Here is a 13,188-nt window from a genome sequence, read left to right as displayed (position 1 = left end):
TCGGTGTAAGGTTATATGTACGTGATGAACCCTTGTCTGCACGAATTGAACTTTTGCCCGTCTGTCACCATGTATTTTTGAACTGTATTGACGTAGGTGTGATATTTTGTCCTATAAAACCAGAACCCAATGTATTCTTGTCAGAGCAACCCATTCCGTATGCTGACGGTTGGTTGTTCTCCTGTGATAATAAAACTCATCGTTTGATTGCACTTTTCCGGAGCCTCCGTCGTTTGTTGTCTGGTCTAAAGTTGATCGATCTCGCAACAATGGCTTTCGTCATCGCTTCTTCTTGAGAAACTCTAAAACATTTTCGTAAATAACCAATAAAAAAATCTGTACTTCCTCCTTACACTGATATTGTGCGTACACTGTGCTGTGTTAGAGGCATCACTGACTCCTTGCTAGCCCAGCATTATTTTATTTATTTATTTATTGCGTTCAAGGCTATAGCATGAGGCAGCGTTCCCTTTGCAGCTGTTATAATATTTTCTCTAAGGGAAAAGTGCTCGTCGCTTACTTACGTGACGTCACGCGAAAAGATGGACGTCACTTCCTGCAGTCAGACAGCCAGTTCAGGCCAGTTCATCGTTGCTGTAGTACTCGGTCTATCCCATTGAGCTGTCAACACACTGCAAGCCTCCTCTGCCGCGACAACATTTTTCTAATCAACTTAGCCCGTTTTCTCCGTCAGCGACGTTTTTCATCAGATAACAGCTACTTTCTTCTCAATATGACTCGAAGGTGATCTTCAGCGTGTCCAGGTGGTTCTGGGTGAGTGTCTTATAATGAAATATCTGTGCGGTTTTGCCTTCATCGCTGTCACCACCATCATCATCATCACCCATGTGTCTTTCGTTATCAAGCGCGGCTAAATGCTAAAAGCGGTATGGTTCTAGCTGATGCGTGTGGAGACGTCAGCCTCATCCTTCTAGCAGCACGGGTGGAGAATCACCACGGTTGCCTCTGAGATACAGTTTTCCTTTTGGCAGCGATTAAATTGGGAAAACAGCTCAACAGTGGAGGATACCTGGACGTTGTTTTTAAGCTAGTCAGGCTAACAATGCAACTTGGCTAATGTTAGCCAGCTAGCAAACATTCAATCATGTCTTCTTATCTGCCCAGACCCACCTAAGTGGATACCTGGGATTGTAGCCAGGATTGTTCCCCCGGAGTAATTTTTCCATTTTTAATACAGATCAGTTTTGCGGGACAGCATCCGGTCATATCCTTTATGATACTGACAGTACGTAGTGACAGAAAATCAAGAATTTTCACCCTTCAAGTTGTAAACATGTGCATGCCAGTTGCGCAGTTGTGATGAGCCTTTTGATCTGCAGAAGGCTTTTTTTCTTATCCAGTTATCATTTCGTTGGCATAAAAAGTAAATCTGAAGACGCTTTAAACTGTTGGGCGTACAGTTTAATCTAACACACCTGCTACATTTCATCCTCGAGTAATTTGTAGGATTGGAAAAGTTAATACACCTGCAATAACTACAGCGTATGAAAACATGCTAATAAAATAACTTTGACTAATGTTTGATAGCATTTAATCACAGGTCTTGTGAAAGGCTTCTCGTGGTAGCTGCATTGAGTTATATATATATATATATATATATATATATATATTTATAAATATTTGTAAATATTTGATGTCTTTTCACTTTAACAGAGCCAGTGTTATCTTCAGTATCACTACAGTTAGTGACAATATGAACGTTGAGTTGAGTGGAGTAATATCCATTCCTCTAGATCTTCTTTCACGTGAGACCTTGAGCAATATGGGATTCAGATGTAAGATGAATTGCATTTATTCATAAAATTTGACACTATTGGTCTGTAAATAAGATAGGTCTGTTCAGCACTTAAAACTATTTTTTGTTTTAAACTGGATAAAGAAGAATTGAAGAACTAAGAAGCTAACTTGCCCTTTTACCCTTGGACTTGGCTCTTCTCTGTGAGGGAGCTTGAGGTCTTGTCGAGCTGAGCACTTGAAAGCGGTTTAAATTAAGAAGTTTGGTGCCAGTATTCCACTGTCCTTTGAGCCAGTGCCTGTAGGGCTTTTACAGGTGAGCTTGAACACATCAACCTGTGATGGAAGGCCTGCCAGTGTTAATTCAGAGCAGAGATGTCAAATATCCTGACATGGTAAAAGTCCTCTCAGCAGCCCAGCGCTGTTTGATGTGGGAGCCTCGGAGCAGTGTGATAGAGAAACGCAGCTTTCTACTGCTGGTATCACAGTTTGCCTTCAGTAAGACCAGAACACTCAAGTTCTCAGCAAAAGTGAGAATGCTTTCAATGAAAATAGGAACAACTGCAAAATTTAACAGACCAGTGCAAACCTGAGATTGCAGTGTCATGTTGATTAAGACTTTTTAAGGCTTTAGGTAGCAAAGTGAGGTCATAAAAACACCGAAAACATCTTGACAAACATGCGCTGTACGACCTTAGAGCATTGTTTATCAGGTGTTATTAGGCTTATATGGCAGAGCTTATTTGCAGATCGTGACTGTTGCTTGCTCTTATCAGCACCCGTCGGGCTCTTTCAGCATAATCAATTGTTACAAGTGATATGAGTGGAATCTAGATACAGTCTAGTAGAGTAGGTCTTCTACTAAGTTATAAGTTGCTCTTTGATGCATCTATTGGAGTATGAATGTGTGTGAATGTTAGATAAAAAGCACTTGTTGACTGAGTTGAGTAAACCATAGATAAAAGTGCTTGTATGAATCGGTGTGAATGGGTAATGAGGGAAGTTATATAAAGCACTTTGATTACTCAGAGTAGAATAGCTCTATAAAAGAACCAGTCTGTTTATTCAAGAGGCATCTTCTAATGATAATTAGATCATTGGTTATATTAAAAGAATATATAAACTTTTTTTTTAACTTTCCTTATACCGGGTTAAAATACGTAATGCATGTTAACAGCACAGTTGTACCACTAATCCACCTTGCAGTAGCGGAGCCACGCACTTATATTGACACAGGGGAAGTTTTGGGTTTCCTAAACTGATGTTTCATAATAAGAAACAACTGCTGAAGTCGAGCTTTACTACCATTACATGGATGAAATGCTGAATGACACTTGGCTCCTTTGCTGCTGACACACTGTAGCTTTAAAAATGACCTGTAATTCTACCTTTTACTCTGTTAGCTTGTAGCATGTAATCAGAGTACCTACCGAATATACCAGACGTTGGCAGTCCAGCCCTGTGACTTGGCAGACTGTGGCTACTGTTTGGGTTATTTTCCTCACTCGTTTCTCATATGAGGATAGGAAAGTGTAAAAAAGCTGTCTTGGTGTTACGACCGTGTTGAAAAAGTTAATACCTAATTGAAATTGTGTACTAGTACACACCTCTGTAAAGTGAAAAGCACAGTTTCAAACAATTTTCCTGTTAATCCAAGATCATGCGGTCAGACTTGAACTTTAGCATACTTTTGATCTTGAGGATTAAAGTTTTTCCCAGGCTTTTCCCTCTAGTATTTTCTTTCCATAGGAAAGGAAACCAAGCTCTCTGTCTTCTTTTCTTTTTTGTCTTTCACCGTCTGGAGTCATCCCTTGAAGTCCGTTTTCACCTGACACAGATGACGATGGCACATCATTTCAGCAGCTCTCTTCACAGTTTTGTGTTTTTGTTATATTTGTTTCTGCAGTAAGGTGCAAGAGTATATGATGTAAGGTGATCTCACCTTTAACTACCTTTAAACTAAGCCAGTTTTCCTAGTTTGTCTTGAGACCAGTTTTTCAAGCTCCTCGGCTGGACGTTTCTTCGAATAACATGGAGAAGTTGTAACAGTTCCTCTGTGAGTTTTAGGTTCTGTGACTTAGGTAATTCCTGACAGAATTCATGATGTTGAGATAAACAGATACCATCTTTTGCAGGACTTTTTTTCATGTATTTTTTAAAACAACTTAAGCTGTGTGTTTCTGGTTGATGTCTTGCAGCTGAATAAATTTGACATGGCTTTCTGGTGTGATTGCTGCGATTATAACCATAACTAATGTTTGGATTTCTTCAGATTCCTTACACAGCTATCATTATTAATTCTGTTGTTCATACATGGGGAGACTCCTGATCTTTCTTTAATCGCATTAAAATTGAATATGAGCACGGCAGGTATGAGATAGAAGAGTTACTGTTAACATTTTGCAACTAGTGATCAGAGTTGGTGTTACTGTGTCGTGGTTATACTGATGCCTTTATACGTGCCGATGAACACACTGAAATCATTTCAAGATTTGTATTGAATAAATGAAGCATTTAACCACTCAAATCCTTCTTATTTTCGATAAGTTTTAGCTTCAGCACTTCAGACAAATTGGATTCCCGTTCTTAATTGCATGTCGGCCCACGTTTGAGAGTCCGAGTTTCTTTTTAAAGGTCGGGTTTAAAGATTTGAAGATTGGAATGCTCAACACAGCCTCAGCCTTGCAGTTCTTTCTTATTTTCTGTTTGTGTAGGTTTAGGGTTCATGTGGTTTGTGGTTGTGCGTTATAATCGTTATGCCATTGTGATGCTCCCCCAGATTGACAAAATATATCGGATGACAACTTTGTCTATCGTTTTATGTTATACTCTATTGTTTATTTCATGCTGCAGGAAATGCACTGTTTACTGCAATAGTTTTTTTGTTGCTTTAGGTGACAGTTTGCAACAGTCACCGTGGCATCCCAGAGAGACCAGCCAAAACAAGTTGAGGCGCTTGTTCCTAAATTTGGGGCTACCTCTGTAACAAAGTCTGACACCGACTTTGTCAGATGTAAAAAAATAAATAAATAGTACTTCCCATGTGACGATTACATAAATTATTCACTGAATTTACAGAAAAAGTGTTTAGATTGTTTGTTTGTTTTTATCCCAATAACAATATATATCACAAACTGATTAACTATAACCAACAAGTCAACACTTTACATCATTGTTTTTTTTTTTTCATATCTGTGTATGTACCTAAACCCAAAGGATGCAGTAGATGCTCTATGTGCATGAATGGAACATACATTTTAGGTAAAACAAGCAAGTTAAAATTGTATTCAGTTATTTATAAACTTATGTTATGTGGTGGAGAACTTTGAAGGCTGTCTCAGGAACTCTTTTTAGTCTACACAGGCGAGGAAGGGCAGGTAGTTAAAAGATTTTATTTATTTATTTTTTTAAAGTGAACCCAGAAGCTATAATGATAAACAACATGACTGGCTCATGATGGGAAACATAGTTTGGCTTTAATACCCAATGAGTAGGAGGGGAAGTGATAAAGAAAGCGCATTGAGTTCAGAGTATGATGGCAACAAAACACTTTTTCCTCCAAATGCTTCCATGAATTATAGACTTATGTCATTAGGTCATGGCTCATTGTTCACTTTTTCCTTTTTGTCTTGTGTGTTGTAGAACAGGACAGAAAGGGAAAGGAGTATATGTCTACTCTCATTATTTATTTGTCTCTTTGCTAAGATAAAAATCTACAAAGTGCCCGAGCATTATGTGCAAGCAGTATTTTTAATTAAATCCCACATGCTAAGTGAATCTTTGACCGCTAATCATTTGTTATTGTTAAAAAAAGAAAAGAATGGAGAACAAGAACGGTTCTCTGGACGCTTCTTGTATGCCGTGTAAATTTTATGTAAGTGGATATACTTGCATCAAAGAATTTTGATGACATATTTTAGTGTTTTCTAACAATTTTTGTAGTTGGTACAGTAACTAAAAAATATTTCACAGAATAAAAATCCAGAAACATTGGTAGCCCACTTTGGTAGAATTTGTTTCCATACTGGCCATATGTAATGTTCCACTTGCTGACTTTAATGATTGTTTGTATATTAAAGCCATAAACTCCGCAATCAAATACATGCTGACAATATTGTGGTTATATAAGGCACTGGGCTGTGTAAAAGCTGTACAGGATCATAGATGCTTTAGGACTCAAATAGGTGTTCATGATTGAGCCTCTGAGGTTTTATAAATTTATATTAAGTGGATTTTTTTTTTCATCTTACAGAGTTTTTGCAGGAACTCGGATGATTGCAATGTTTTCTCTTGTTTGGGGAAAAAAGATCAACAGCTGCTTAATGTTTTATTTTTTCCCCAAGCAAACATTGCTTATTAATGGCAGATTGATTAGTCTAAGGCCACATTGTTGTCTCTTATTTGATTAGATAAGAGACAACAATGTGGCCTTAGGCTGGGCTCAGGCGATCTATAAATATCTGTGAAGTCATGTTGGCTCCTGGAGGCCTCACACAAGGTCCTCAGTGTTCCAGTGTGAATACTAGTTCCTCCTGTCACTCTTGTATTCAAAGCAGGAGGCATACCTTATCTGCTGAGCAATTGGCTGGTGTAATTCTAAACTTTGGAGTGAAGTGGAAACAATTTCTTATCATCTTGGCACCTGAAGTACTGAGATTCTGAAGTCCCTGGGAAGATGTAAAACTGGAACCTGTTTCATCCTCAACATTTAGTTTGGAGGCCACAACATGCTTGTATATTCTCAGTAATGAATAAATAACAAAACCAAATGAACAGTTTGTCACACAGTAAATCTTTTAATAATTTCAGGTGTAAAATAGGTCAAAAGCTTTTATTAAGATAGGTACAACATCGTAATGAATAACTTAAGTTTTGAAACCCAACAGATCCATCTTATATGAACAGACTTCTTATTCCACAGTGGTGCCAGTTTAGGTTTTGGACTAAACTCACATTTAACCCATTTTTATTTATTTATTTATTTATTTAATTCTTTAGATACTTAACTTTAAAAAAAAAAAAGAAGAAGAATTGAAGTGTTGTTGGAAAAGGTGGCAATAGGACCAAATCAAATGATCAACTACAATCAAATTCTGAAGCAATCTTTCTGTATCTTGATGAAGTGACAATTAAGGAGAAACTCTGAACAGTTTTGGCTATTTGGTAATATTGGTTTGTAAATGTGTATCCTCAGTTAACCTTCAACCTACCTAAGACTCAGAATATTTGGAAATCAATTGTAATGTAGATTGTGTGATGTAATTTTTAATGTTTTTTTCTCTTGGATTTTTCCATCCAGGGTTCCAGGTTAGTGTGGTTAGAGAGCAAGCTAACTGTGGGGAAGAGGACCGCCTGGGGCATTTTGTCCCTGGCTCTCAAGGTAGGTGCACAGAAACCTTCAAAAAACATAATTTTGTTAAAAGACTTGTGATATACTCACTCAGTTATGTTGCTGAAATCTGCCGAGGCATGCTTTAATATTAGTCAGTTGAACATTCACGTTAAGCAGTAATTTAGTTATGTTCAACTGTTTGTGGTTTTCAATATCTAATTTATCCACATATCTGAAAAAAATCTTCATTTTAATTACCAGACAAGCAAAGTGTTAATAATTTCCCCTAGGGATCAATAAAGTATTCTGATTCTGATTAATCCCCAAGGGGTCAATTGCACAGCAAATATGATGGCCAGCTTCTGTTTTACTTCATGAATTAAGTAAAAGGAAGGCAACAACGAATACTATATTTTTCTTCTCTCTGTTATGATGCAAAATGTTCTATTGTTACGGCATTTTAGCAAACTTTTAACCATACCCAATTTTCTTATTATGTTGCAATATTTCCATACACCTTATTTATTTACTTTGTAACCATTCCTAACCTGGCAGATAGGAAAAAAAATTTGACTCGACTTTTTCTTAGCTTCAGTTAAGTTGTCACATAGTGGTACTTGAATCATAAATGGGGTCATAAGTCTGGTAAGGTTTCAACTGCTGTTGTCTGTTTGGAACCTGTAATTAGAGGTCACCACCCTCTGTTATCTGGATAGACTACGTAACAGTCTTGGTTTCAGTAACCACATAAACTTGATACTCTGTAATCCTTTTTAGCTGCAATTTATATTTGGATGTTGTGTCATGTAGGGCTGCTCGATTATGGCAAAAATGATAATCACGATTATTTTCACTGAAATTGAGATATCGATTATTTGACGATATTTATTTAACCCTTTAAGACCTACCATAGAACCAAGTCCGCCAGAGCTTATATTATTTTTTTTACATGTTGTAGTGCCATTTTTGGGAGCATTTCAATTTGCTATACATCAATACAACTGTTATAGCCCATATTTTAATAATATGTATGCATTAAGTCCATAGTAATTACATTAATTGCAAAAAAGTGCAATAAACTACAAAAAAATTGAAAATCGTTTTTTTTTTTTTTGTTTGTTTTTTTTTTTTTACATATATTTCTACTTGGGGAAATTTAAGAGGCTTATCCCTCAAAACTTTAAATACAAAAAAGTTGCAAAAAATAGTTTCCCACCACAGGAAATTTATTTTGAGTGTCTTCATAGTTTTATTTTGGAGATACAGCAATTTTTATATACTGCAGGAAAAACAAAAAACAATCCTATGATGCAAATTTGCAAAGAAAACAGCATGTGCATCAAAATAAACTATTTCCAGCAGTGCAATTCGAGTTCCAAGCATCCCAGAAACTATTCAGAAAAGTATAGAGTCAAACATGACTTATAAAATCACCAGTATAGGCTTTTAAGGCCTACAAGTAAAAAACTACATTTTCCACGAAAATGACGTCACTTCCGGTTTCGGACAGGAAATGGCGGACATGCGATAGTTCGCGTTGACGTCTTTTTCAATGTGGGAAGTGTTACGAACAGCTGATAGGAACGGCAAAGCGTGTTTCTGGAATATTATGTTTTTGTTCCTGCAAGCGCTTTATATGCAATTTTTGCAAAGCTTTATGTGGAAGGAAACCGTGACCGAGGACAAGCTGATGGCATAAGATGTAATTACAACTCCTCCGGTTTCATATGCAAAACAAATTATTGCGCTAGCTTACACGGTTCCGGTTCTACAGGGATTTAAAGGGTTAACAATAACAATGTATTGAATAAAGACTTTAAAAAATAATATAAAATAGTGTGCAAATACTGGTAATAGTGCAAATGTTTGCAATATAAAAAATAAATGAAAAATGTAAACATCTACTTTTAGTGAACTTTGCAGTGTTGCTCTGTGGTGCAGCTATGCTATGACACCGTAGCAAAGTTTACACACTATGTCTACTTGATCCACGTCTGACTCCGCGAACCCATAATGTTTCCACACCACTGAAGTTTTTTTTTTTTTTTTTTTACCTCTCTTTTCAACCAACGGCAGTCACTCTCCTCTCCAAATAACTTCTGCATAGCTTTCCGAGCTTCCCTCGGGTCCTCTTAATTGTTGTGACGCGTGTTCGAAATGCAGAGAGGTGCGCTCGATTTGCCACACGGAGCAGCGCGAGAGTAAAGCACGAGGGAGGGGCTAATAATCGGCTCAGTCATTTTTAATGATCGTTGAAAGCCCAGATCGTAATCGTGATTAAAATTCGATTAATTGAGCAGCCCTAGTGTCATGTTATGTCATTGAGGTCATTTTTAACATAGTACTCTATTTTAAAATGTGTCATTTATTTGTCATTCTTCTGTTTGGGGTACAAAACAGTACCTGATTATATTTAGTCATTGATCTAAGGCTTTTGATACTCTTTATCGTGACTGTCTTATGAGGCATCTTTTTTTGGTTTTGGTGGCAAATTGTCTCAGCTGTGTTATACAAGCTGTGGGGTCTGATGGCTTACAGTCCAGCCTCATTAGTGTCAACAGAGGTGTGCCACAGGGTTCTATTGTAGTACCACTTTAATACAAAATAGTTAATGACTCAGGTGTAACCTTTAACGGTCCAAAGCATATAACACCACTCTCTGTTACCAGAGTTTTATGTACAAAAATCTTTGATTAACCTTAAATTGTTGTCAAGCTAAATGCATTAAATAGTTTTAATACATTCCATTTCCATAAATAGTTTTATGGAAAGATTGCCAAGCATGCTTTCTGCCTATAAATCCTCCTTGATGCTAACTATTGTCGCATTAATTTCTTTTTTCCATTTATTTCAAACTTTGTCTTGGCAAATTTTCTGGGTGTCTCATGAGTATTTTTTTTCCCCACTGTATACATCTTCACCTACACCAGATCCCAAGACTGTTTGGTCCTTGAAGAGAAGGATGTTAATACTGAAATGGGAAAAATGGCTTGTAATTATTAAGCTGTATGTGGGAGAATCTGTACAAGCTTTTAAAATAAGATGAAATGATTCCCGTTAATAAATTTAAATCCATTTGGTCCATGGTAATCACTGGAACTAATTACCTGAGCTTTTTCAAGTCAAGTCGGCTTTATTGTCACTTCAACCATATACAGTTAGTACACAGTGAAGCGAAACAACGTTCCTCCAGGACCAAGGTGGTACATGCAACATAAATTTACAACATAAATTAACAGAAAACACTAAACTAGCTAACTAAGAGGCCTAGTTAGCTGGCTAGCAGAGACAAGACAGACTGACCTAACATAAATGACAACATAAATTAACAAAATCTAACTATCTAAAGAAGACTTTTTTTTTTTTGTTAACAGACAGCAGACAACAAAGTGCACGTGCAAATGTGCGAACAAGAGCAACAAAGTGACAGTGTGAGAAAAAAACACAACGTAACATAATAATAAGGTTTTGTGATGATGAGTTGAGGTAGTGGAGGAACAGTAAACATTCCTTAGTGTAGCAGCAAAAATTAGGAAGTAAAGAAGTTAGTGCAAAAAGTCCAGTAATAATATCGTGCAAAAGAGCATTTACAGGTTGGTGTGTACGATAGATTGGTGGTGTAGGTCAGTGTGTTTGCGCTTGTGTTGATTAGTCAGTCCAGTCTCAATGTTTTGAGTAGTTGAGTTAAGCTGAGTGATTTGTGTGTGTGTGTGTGTGTGTGTGTGTGTGTGTGTGTGTGTGTTTATCAGTCCAGTCCCTTTAGCTTAAATGTTTCTGTAATGCAATCGGGTTGTGCTTGTGCCTTCCCAATGCATTTCTGGACAGTCATGTGGGTGCTTGTGTCCATGATGTACTTGGGTTGGCATTTCCAGTTATAGCAGAAATTTAGGAGGGAATGTTCTTGTTGTTATGCAGCCACCGCTGAGCGCTGGCTAGGGGGGCTGCTATTGAAAAATACAAGGAAGGGCTTGGTCCTAAGCAAAATATCCCGCAGTATGCCAGAGAAAAAGTCCACCCGGGTGCAGCAGGCAAGATAAGATCTGAGTGTGCGAGGCAGTGATATAGGATAATTGGGTTATACAGGGCGTTGGATGCAGTAGAAGGGTGGCCCTATTGGCACTCTGTCCTGACATATCATACCAGAACTCTCCAGTGATAATTGCTGTCAGAGAGGGTATCCTAACCATTTGCCTGACTTAATACCTCGTTGGATTTGCTTATCTTTGTGTGTACTGATGTATTTTGCTATTTAATATTCAGGCTTGTAACCTGAGTCTAACTTCAGTTAACTTTGACTCCTGTCTATACTGACCTGTATAAGGCTAGCACAGTGGAAGGTAAAGGTCAAGCAGTCCTTGGTTTTTCTTGACTTGTTTTTCTTGACTTTCAGAGCTACACCTTCAGTTACTCCACACCCCACCAGTGGTGCCTGATGTAATCAGAGAAGCTGGATTCTCTGATTTCTCCGATTTCTTTTTTACTTTCTCTTGTCTTTTGTGGAATGTAGAAATGGTCAAATGCGGCACTGTTTTAATGTCTGGGCCTTACTTCTTGAAACATTAATTTGCATCTTTGTGTGCCATGTTTCCCCAAGTAGCCCCATTTAGCCCCTCTGGAGTGAACCTGATCAACTGTCTGTAATATTACTTTTTTTTTTTTTTTTTGGCCTGTCCCGTTTGGCTCTTTTGCCATCAGAATTGTTGTCTAAAGGCAAAGAAAGATGCCCAACGGATTTACTTTACCAAACTGACCATCCCAGCCTTGCCGTAATGGTCCATTTGATTCACCTTTTATTGTTTATTTTATTTTCACTTACTGAACATGGGACAGACTTGACTGGGGGAAAGAAGGGGAGAAAGAAAGAGGGAAAGAGAAACAGCTGAGAAGAGGGACGGGGGAGAAGGGCAAAAACCAAAAACCAACAGAATGAGCAGAAAAAGAAAAAAAAGAAGAAAAAAAGAAAAAAAATGCATATATCAATCACCTGGGTCACCTGCTGAGAAAGAAAAAAGAAAACAAGCAGAAGAGAACAAGAGTAATAGAATAAACAACATCACAATGATATATGGGAATATGACAGTAAATACTAAATATTAAACATTATTGTGCAGCACATAAGATCAACAGAACACAGTGTGCTTTGAGGTAGGAGCCAAAAAGGGTGTAGTTTGTGGGTGTGATCACCCGTGTGTACACCTGTGAGCATGGACGCGCTTGTTTTTTTAAAAGGTTCCTTCATGTAATGATCTGCTAGAGGGTGTGGGGGGGCCACAGCCCCGTCCTCCAGGGCATGAAGCAGGTATGGAGGAGATCAAAACTCCAGACATCCAGAGGCCCCCAGAACACAAGAGACCAAGGAAGACCAACAGAGGGGCAGCCGCGCCACTGTCCCAGAAAGAGCTGAGGAGAGTCCCAGATGAGGGCTCACTCAGCAGCCGCGGAGCAGAAGCCAGGGGGAGTTGCAGTGACGCGCCCGTGAGCTCCGCCGGCCGTGCCTGAGTGACCGAGCCCCAGGCCGAGAGGCCGGGGGCACCCCACCTCCGAAGTGGCCCGAGCAAGCCCCAGGCTCCAGGCCCCGATAAGCGGCCGCCAAGGAGTGAGCCGGTGTGTACCTGGACGCCCATCCCCGGACACAAAGAACCACCAACGCACCGACGTCTGAGGGAGTCCGCCACTGGCAGGGGAAGTGGTGGTAGGGGGAGATAGGCCTCCAAACCTTGGAGGGCCTAAGATGTCCCCAGAGAGGTGGCGCCTGACACCCAACCTGACATATAGACACAGAAATACAGGCACACACATATACAAACATCCATTCCCACCCTCATGCTCTCATATACACTTACTCCACACTCAACCAACGTGGAGACAGACATAAAGAGACGCTGTACACACGATCACACTCCCCAAGCGTACTCTAAGCCCCGGGTCTAGGTACCCTTGCCCCTGGAGGGGGGGGAACTGCACCCAGACCCAGGTGGTGTTACCCTTTTCCCTGCAGTGGGGGGAGGCAGACCGCCCCGACTCCGCAGCAGCAGGGAGGCCCCACACTCCAGACCGCAGTCGGACGGCCAACTCCTCCTCCTAGCCGCCCCGCTCCAGCA

General features: G+C 39.2%; 1 protein-coding gene across 2 annotated transcripts in view; it reads left to right on the top strand.

Moving 5' to 3' along the window:
- Positions 1-569: 569 nt before the first annotated feature.
- The window catches only part of atp13a3 (ATPase 13A3), a 49,367-nt gene continuing 36,748 nt past the window's right edge, over positions 570-13,188 (top strand). For both annotated transcript variants that reach the window (XM_086263310.1, XM_086263309.1), the window contains exons 1-2: positions 570-774; positions 7,055-7,135. The gene's annotated coding sequence lies outside the window, so the exon portion shown is untranslated. The remainder of the gene's footprint in view (positions 775-7,054; positions 7,136-13,188) is intronic.

This window comes from Aulonocara sp. 'chitande type north' Nkhata Bay, linkage group LG15 (genome assembly GCF_057382095.1).
Source record: "Aulonocara sp. 'chitande type north' Nkhata Bay isolate Kocher_YH1m ecotype deep benthic linkage group LG15, A_spYH_male_GT1.1, whole genome shotgun sequence".
NCBI classification, from domain to species: Eukaryota; Metazoa; Chordata; class Actinopteri; order Cichliformes; family Cichlidae; genus Aulonocara; species Aulonocara sp. 'chitande type north' Nkhata Bay.
This window is presented reverse-complemented; position numbering and strand designations above follow the sequence as displayed.